The sequence below is a fragment of the Orcinus orca genome, chromosome 18 (genome assembly GCF_937001465.1).
Source record: "Orcinus orca chromosome 18, mOrcOrc1.1, whole genome shotgun sequence".
Classification (NCBI taxonomy): Eukaryota; Metazoa; Chordata; class Mammalia; order Artiodactyla; family Delphinidae; genus Orcinus; species Orcinus orca.
In genome coordinates, this window is record NC_064576.1 from 8,139,325 (window position 1) to 8,148,831 (window position 9,507).

Sequence of the window (9,507 nt, forward strand, 5' to 3'; positions counted from 1 at the left end):
TGTGCAGGCAGAGAATATTCTCATGCATTTAGTTAGCAAGGACATCCTTCCTGACACCATTCTGGTTCCAAATACACAGTAATGAGTAAGCAAGAGCCATTCTCCAGAAGGAACTCATAGGGTTGGTGCTATGGATTCAATTGCGTCCCCCCAAAATTTGTGTGTTGAAGTTCGAACCCCCAGTACCTCAGAATGTAGCCTTATTTGGACATACAGTCTCTACAGATGATCGATTTAAGATGAGGTCATTAGGGTGGAGCCTAGTCTGATACAATGTATTTTTAGGTCTCATATTTCAAGTTTTATTTTTTTACTTTTTAATTATGTTTTATTGCAGTAGAGTTGATTTACAATGTTGTGTTAGTTTCAGGTATACAGCAAAGTGAATCAGTTATACATATATGTATAGCCACTCTTTTTTAGATCCTACTCCCATATAGGCCATTATAGAGTATTGAGGTTCTTATTAGTTATCTATTTTGGGCTTCCCTAGTGGTGCAGTGGTTGACAGTCCGCCTGCTGATGCAGGGGACACGGGTTTGTGCCCCGGTCCGGGAAGATCCCACATGTCGCAGAGCGGCTGGGCCCATAAGCCATGGCCACTGAGCCTGCACGTCCGGAGCCTGTGCTCCACAATGGGAGAGGCCCACGTACCGCAAAAAAAAAAAAAAAACTACAATGAGATATCATCTCACACCGGTTAGAATGGCCATAATCAAAAAATCTACAAACAATAACTGCTGGAGAGGGTGTGGAGAAAAGGGAACCCTCTTGCACTGTTGGTGGTAATGTAAATTGATACAGCCACTATGGAGGACAGTATGGAGGTCCCTTTAAAAACTAAAAATAGAACTACCATGCGACCCAGCATTCCCACTACTGGGCATATACCCTGAGAAAACCATAATTCAAAAAGAGTCATGTACCAAAATGTTCATTGCATCTCTACTTACAATAGCCAGGACATGGAGGCAATCTAAGCGTCCATCAACAGAAGAATGGATAAAGAAGATGTGGCACATATATACAATGGAATATTACTCAGCCATTAAAAGAAACGAAATTGAGTTATTTGTAGTGAGGTGGATGGACCTAGAGACTGTCATACAGAAGGAAGTAAGTCAGAAAGAGAAAAACAAATACTGTATGCTAACACATATATACGGAATCTAAAAAACAAACAAACAAAAAAATGGTCATGAAGAACCTAGGGGCAAGATGGCAATAAAGACGCAGACCTACTAGAGAATGGACTTGAGGATACGAGGAGGGGGAAGGGTAAGCTGGGACAAAGTGAGAGAGTGGCATGGAATATATACACTACCAAACGTGAAATAGATAGCTAGTGGGAAGCAGCCACACAGCATGGGGAGATCAGCTTGGTGCTTTGTGACCACCTAGAGGGGTGGGATAGGGAGAGTGGGAGGGAGGGAGACGCAAGAGGGAAGAGATATGGGGACATATGTATATGTATAACTGATTCACTTTGTTATAAAGCAGAAACTAACACACCATTATAAAGCAATTATACTCCAATAAAGATGTTAAAAACAAAGAAAAAGATAAAAATAAATAAATATATTACATGCCCCAACCAAAAGACACTGACTGGCTGAATGAATACAAAAACAAGACCCATATATATGCTGTCTACAAGAGACCCACTTCAGACCTAGGGACACATACAGATTGAAGATGAAGGGATGGAAAAAGATATTCCATGCAAACAGAAATCACAAGGAAGCTGGAGTAGCAATACTCGTATCCAATAAAATAGACTTTAAAATAAAGACTGTTACAAGAGATAAGGAAGGACACTACTTGATAATCAAGGGATCAACCCAAAAAGAAGATATAACAATTATGTATGTTTTTGCACCCAATATAAGAGCACCTCAATACATAAGGCAAATGTTAACAACCATGAAAGGAGAAATCAACAGTATCACAATGATAGTAGGGGACACGCCACTTACACCAATGGACAGATCATCCAAACAAAATAAATAAGGAAACACATGCTTTAAATGATACAATAGACCAGATAGGTTTAGTTGATATTTATAGAACATTCCATCCAAAAGGGGCAGAATACACTTTCTTCTCAAGTGCACACAGAACATTCTCCAGGATAGATCACATCCTGGGTCACAAATCAAGCCTTGGAAAATTTAAGAAAATTGAAATCATATCAAACATCTTTTCTAACCACAACACTCTGAGATTGGAAATCAATTACAGGAAAAAAATGTAAAAAACACAAATACCTGGAAGCTAAACAGTGCGCTAGTAAATAACCAAGAGATTAAAGAAATCAAAGAAGAAATTATAAAAAATACATAGAAACAAATGAAAATGAAAACATGATGACTCAAAACCTATGGAACACAGCAAAAGCAGTTCTAAGAGGAAAGTTTACAGCAATTCAATCTCACCTCAAGAAACAAGAAAAATCTCAAATAAACAATCTAACCCTACACTTAAAATAACTAGAGAAAGAAGAACAAAGAAAACCCAAAGTCAGTAGAAGGAAAGAAATCATAAAAATCAGAGCAGAAATAAATGAAACAGAAACAGAAAACAAAGCAAAGATCAATAAAACTAAAAGCTGCTTCTTTGAGAAGATAAAATAAATTGATAAACCCTTAGCCAGACTCATCAAGAAAAAAAGGAAGAGGATGCAAATCAATAAAATTAGACATGAAAAAGGAGAAATCACAACTGACACCACAGAAATAGAGGATTATAAGAGACTACTACAAATAACTATATGCCAATAAATTGGACAACCATGAAGAAATGGACAAATTCCTGGAAAGGTACAATTTTCAAAGACTGAACCAGCAATAATTAGAAAATATAAACAGACCTATCACAAGTAATGAAATTGAAACCATAATTACAAATCTTCCAACAAACAAAAGTCCAGGACCAGATGACTTCACAGGTGAATTCTATCAAACATTTAGAGAAGAGCTAACACTGATCCTTCTCAAATTCTTCCAAAAAATTGCAGAGGGAGAAACACTCTCAAATTCATTCTACGAAGCCACCATCACCCTGATACCAAAACCAGAAAAAGATATCACAAAAAAAGAAAATTAGAGACCAATATCTCTGATGAACATAGATGCAAAACTCCTGAACAAAATACAAGCAAACAGAATCCAGCAACACATTAAAAGGATCATGCACCACGATCAAGTGGTATTTATCCCAGGGATGCAAGGATTCTTCAGTATATGCAAATCAATCAATGTGATATACCACATTAACAAATTAAGGAATAAAAAACATAAGATCATCTCAATAGATGCAGAAAAAGCTTTTGACAAAATTCAACACCCATTTATGATAAAAACTCTCCAGAAAATGGGCATAGAGGGAACCTACCTCAACATAATAAAGGCCATATATGACAAACCCACAGCAAGCATCATACTCAATGGTGAAAAACTGAAAGCATTTCCACGAAGATCAAGAACAAGACAAGGATGTCCACTCTTGCCACCCTTATTCAACATAGTTTTGGAAGTCCTAGCCACGGTAATCAGAGAAGAAAAAGAAATAAAAGGAATACAAATTGGAAAAGAAGAAGTAAAACTGTCACTGTTTGCAGATGACATGTTGCTATACATAGAAAATCCTAAAGATGCCACCAGAAAACTACTAGAACTAATCAATGAATTTGGTAAGGTTTCAGGATACAAAATTAATGCACAGAAGTCTCTGGCATTCCTATACACCAACAACAAAAAACCATAAAGAGAAATTAAGGAAACAATCCCATTTACCATCACAACAAAAAGAATAAAATACCTAGGAATAAACCTGCCTAAGGAGCGAAAGACTTGTACTCAGAAAACTATAAAACACTGATGAAAGAAATGTAAGATAACATAAACAGATGGAGAAATATACCATGTTCTTGGATTGGAAGAATCAATATTGTAAAAATGACTATACTATCCAAAGCAATCTACAGATTCAACGCAATCCCTATCAAACTACCAATGCCGTTCTTCACAGAATTACAACAAAAATTTTACAATTCGTATGGAAACACAAAAGACCCCGAATGGCCAGAGCAATCTTGAGAACGAAAAATGGAGTTGGAGGAATCAGGCTCCCAGACTTCAAACTATACCACAAAGCTATAGTAATCAAGACAGTATGGTACTTGCACAAAAACAGAAATATAGATCGATGGAACAGGATAGAAAGCCCAGAGGTAAACCCATGCACCTATGGTCACCTAATTTATGACAAGGGAGGCAAGAACATACAATGGAGAAAGGACAGCCTCTTCAATAAGTGGTTCCAGGAAAACTGGACAGCTACATGTAAAAGAATGAAATTAGAACACTCCCTAACACCATACACAAAAATAAACTCCAAATGGCTTAAAGACCTAAATGTAAGACCAGACACTATAAAACTCTCAGAGGAAAACATAGGAAAAACACTCTTTGACATAAACTACAGCAAGATTTTTTTTGACCCACCTCCTAGAGTAATGCAAATAAAAACTAAAATAAACAAATGGGACTTAATTAAACTTAAAAGCTTTTGCACAGCAAAGGAAACCGTAAATAGGACAAAAAGACAACACTCAGAATGGGAGAAAATATTTGCAAATGAAACAACAGACAAAGGATTAATCTCCAAAATATACAAACAGCACATGGAGCTCAATATCAAAAAAACAAACAATCTAATTAAAAAATGGGCAGAAGACCTAAATAGACATTTCACCAAGGAAGACATACAGATGGCCAAGAGGCACACGAAAAGATGCTCAGCATCACTAATTATTAGAGAAATGCAAATCAAAACTACAGTGAGGGGGCTTCCCTGGTGGCGCAATGGTTGAGAGACCGCCTGCCGATGCAGGGGACACGGGTTCGTGCCCCGGTCTGGGAGGATCCCACATGCCGCGGAGCGGCTGGGCCCATGAGCCATGGCCACTGAACCTGCGCGTCCGGAGCCTGTGCTCTGCAACGGGGGAGGCCACAACAGTGAGAGGCCCGCATACCTCAAAAATAAAAAAATAAAAAAACTACAGTGAGGTATCACCTCACACCAGTCACAATGGCCATTATCAAAAAACTCTGGAAACAATAAATGCTGGAAAGGGTGTGGTGAAAAGGGAACCCTCCTGCACCTTTGGTGGGAATGTAAATTGATACAAGCATTATGGAAAACAGTATGGAGGTTCCTTAAAAAACTAAAAGTAGAGCTACCATATGACCCAGCAATCCCACTCCTGGGCATATACCCTGAGAAAACCATGATTCAAAAGGAGACATGTACCACTATGTTCACTGCAGCACCATTACAATAGCCAGGACATGGAAACAACCTAAATGTCCATTGACAGATGTGAAACATATATACAATGGAATATTACTCAGCCATAAAAAGAAATGAAGTTGAGTTATTTGTAGTGAGGTGGATGGACCTAGAGTCTGTCATACAGAGTGAAGTAAGTCAGAAACATAAAAACAAACACCGTATTCTAACACATATATGTGGAATCTAAAAAAAAACAAAAAATGGTACTGATGAACCTAGTTGCAGGGCAGGAATAAAGATGTAGACATAGAGAATGGACTTGAGGACACGGGGTGGGAGGGGGAAGTTGGGGCGAAGTGAGAGTAGCGTTGACATATATACATTACCAAATGTAAAATAGTTAGCTAGTGGAAAGCAGCATAGCACAGGGTATAGCACAGGGAGATCAGCTCGGTGCTTTGCGATGACCTAGAGGGGTGGGATAAGGAGGGTGGGAGGGAGGCTCAAGAGGGAGGGAATATGGGGACATGTGTATGCATATGGCTGATTCACTTTGGTGTACAACAGAAACTAACACAGTATTGTAAAGCAATTATACTCCAATAAAGATTTAAAAAAAAAAAGGAGCTGATACTCCCAGGTCTTCCACATCTGCTTGTGTGATCTGAGCATAAGGAAGGCTTACTTCCTCTGAGCCTCAGTTACTTCATCTGTAAATTGGGGGTGATAATACCTTCCTTACAAGGAGATAGATTATTATTCTATGTTACAATGTCATGATCTTAGTGTTCCAAACTTGACAGATGATAACTGAATAATTTAAGACCCTGGTGACCTTCTCTAAGAAGCCAAATTTCACTTAATCTATTGATGGTATACAAATTTACAGAGAGTAAATGATTGAAGAGCTGAGATTATGAAACCATTCCTTGAAATTACGCATCTACGTTTCCACCAGCTCTTGATGATGTGATCACATGGTTGAAGATTCTCAGAGAATCTGGCTCAGGTAGGAACACAAGTTCTCCATTTTTTTTAAAGATAGTGTCAACTTTCAAGTTTAGTACCACTTTGAAATCATTGTGTGGGTTGCAGTGTGTGATTAGCTGTATTTGTATAAAAATGTTTGCAGGTTTGAACCATTAAAAACTAAAAAGCATACCCAAGAAATAGCGATGGTCATCCTCCTAATAAGAGAGGACATGACCCAGAAAACAAACTTATGGTTACCAAAGGGGAAAGGGGGTGGGGGAGGGATAAATTAGGAGTTTGGGGTTAACACATACACGCACTACTATATATAAAATAGATAACAAACAAGGACTCACTGTATAGCACAGGGAACTCTACTCAATATTTTGCAATAACCTATAACAAAAAAGAATCTGAAAAAAATATATATGTATATGTGTATAAATGAATCACTGTGCTGTACACCGAAAACTAACACAACATTGTAAATCAACTAAACTTCAATAAAATAATTTTTTTTAATATTATGGGTCACTGAGGAAGCAAAAAGGACAGAAGCATTGCCTTCTATAAAGATGATTTGCTTGGAGGTTTATCTAGAATTAACCCAAAAGTACTTTATTAAAGATTCACAGAGATTCATGTTTTTAGACATTTAGAAAATGTTTAATTGATCACCACAAAGTTACTAAGTCATAGTTAGTTAGTTAGTAACCAGAGGATGGTTAATAGAACCAATCCTTGCTAAATGGTAAGAGCAAAATATCCATCTCCCTAACTCCCTCCTAATCTTGATCCTCCCCAAACCCCCCACTTGTACCCCCTGCTTTATTCTCACACGAAATCATCTCAAGTCTAGTGTTATCTTCTGTCACTTGACTTCCCTAGGACAGGACGTGTATCTCCTCCCAGGCTGTTCCTACCAGGATAGAAGCATTGTTATTTTTAACTTCCTATTGAAGTATGGCATACTTCTGACCTATTCAGTCTCTTTTCTCCTGCATCCAAGGGTAATACCATCCCGACCTCTAACACCATAGATTAGCGCTGCCTGTTTTTGTATGGGCTCTTGTGAGTCTGGTCTCTTTCACTCAACATTAACCTTGTCACGGTAGATCATCCATCCTAATTGATGTATAAAATTACACTGTGTGAATAGATCACAATCTATGTACCCATTCTACTCCTGATGGACTTTTGAATAGTTTCCAGTTTGGAGCTATTATGAATAGGGCTACCATGAACATTCTAGTCCATGTCTTTCAAGGAACTCAATTTATGCATCTGTTTAGGTCTTTACCTGGGACTGGAATGACTGGGTCAGAGCCCATGTGTATAATTTAGCTTTAATCGTTTTTGAAAATGGTTGCACCTCCTCCAGACTTTTAATAAGGTTTCACGTTCATTCATAAAAGCCTTAAAAGTCGGCCCAGTGTTTCCCACAGAAGAAGACCTAGAACTCAGATCTTCTGATTCCAAGTCCAGTGCTTTTCACATTCAGTAAATTTTGAACCCTTCATACTACTTCCTCTCACCAATACTTTGCTGTTTTTTTCCTTTAATGCAACTCAGATTCGTGGACAGCTAGTCATTCATAGGCTATTCTCCCCAGGGTATTTTTGCCTCAAAGAGGGTCCTTGGAGACTCCAAATAATAACTCTAATTGTGGACTTGCAGGTTCCACAAAAGGATGGGAGAAAGGAGAGAGGAAGGTCATTTCAGGCAGAGGGAACAGTTCTCCGGAATCTCTCAAGTCCCAAAAGACTGTTGGTCTGAAGAGAGCCATCCCTGATGAAACACAATAGAAAATAGAAAGCTCATCTTTTATCATATGAACTTCAGAGCAAACACCTTGAAAAGCTATTAAATCCTCATTTCTCCAGAGCGATACACCAGAACCAGAGGGAAGCCTGAGCTGTCGAGTTGACTCACAGCCCTTGGTTTCTCCACCCAGGGAGCTAGGAACAGAAATCTGCTGCTGGTTTCTTGAAGACTGCCTATAGCTGAGCCCAGGGCATGAAGAAACTGAGCAGAAAAGACTGAAAAAGATGACAGTGGAAATCAAGCCCCAGCCTCCTGACGGCCCACTCAGGTGTGCATCTGTTCCCCGATTCTGTGTCGTAATGAAAGCAAACGATTTTTTTTTCATATTTAGATCTTTCCTATTCATCCTGGTCTGATGCCTGAATTTGGATGCAGCTGAAGTTCAGGGTATTAATTAATTGTGAATCTCTCCGATACTTGAATAGAAGGCCTCTCGAGCCTTAATGTGCAAATTTATGCAAAAACAATGTGAAAATTAGAAATGCATTGGCACATTTGTTTTAACCAGAACTGTAGCACTCTGTCTAGTCAAACAGACTGCTCATTTGCAAGTTGTCTATATGCAAAGCATTCTGCCCCTGGGAGCCTCAAATCTCCTTAGCAAGTCATCTGAAATTTGAGCAGAGCTTTGTTCTGATCCTACCCTCCCTCTCTCCCTTCACTTTCTCTCCTGCGGACCAGAGGCTCAGTAGGCTTTCACCTGGCACCTCCAGGCACGGCCAGAACATGAAGCCCCTCCCAGGAAAAATCCTAATCCTTCACCCCACCCGACAGGACCCCAATTTCCCTTTCCAGACCAGACCCAGTGAAGTAAAAGAGGCTGTTTGCGGGCAGGGCCTGGGCTAGCTTTCAGACTCTCGGGTGATGCTGGAGGTCAGAGTAGGGCAGCTGCTTGGAAAGCTGACGGACCCTGGGTATGTATGTGTCAAGTGCATGATTCTGCAGCTCTGCACCAGGCTGCCCCTCACCGCCCCCCAGCTTGGCTGGAGAAGAGCCAGCACAGCAGGTGCCAAGGTGCAGCGGCAGGGGGCGCGTTCAGCTCATGCGCCCTTGGCTGGCTGGCACGTGAGCCAAGAAGTGGGTCAGAGATCAGGAGATGCTTGGAGCCAGCCAGCAGGGCAGGGCCAAGTCACTCCACGCCTAGGAGTGGGAAGGGAGCCCTGACAGGAACGAGCTAGCTAATCATTTAGCTGTGGGAGTGAGAAGGGTGATGGGAGAGACAGAGGATCTCCAGGACCTAGTAAGCAGTCAGGCAGAGCTGATGGCAGGCAGCCCACCCATGAGGGGAAGGCAGCTGAGGAAGAGCGCTCCTGGGACAGGGGGCTGCACCAGCAGTGAGCGTGAGTCACTGTCACCCTTTGTGGACGGGGCTCAAGGTTTTCCCAGCAGCTCAATCCACGATGAAGAGGCCATCGT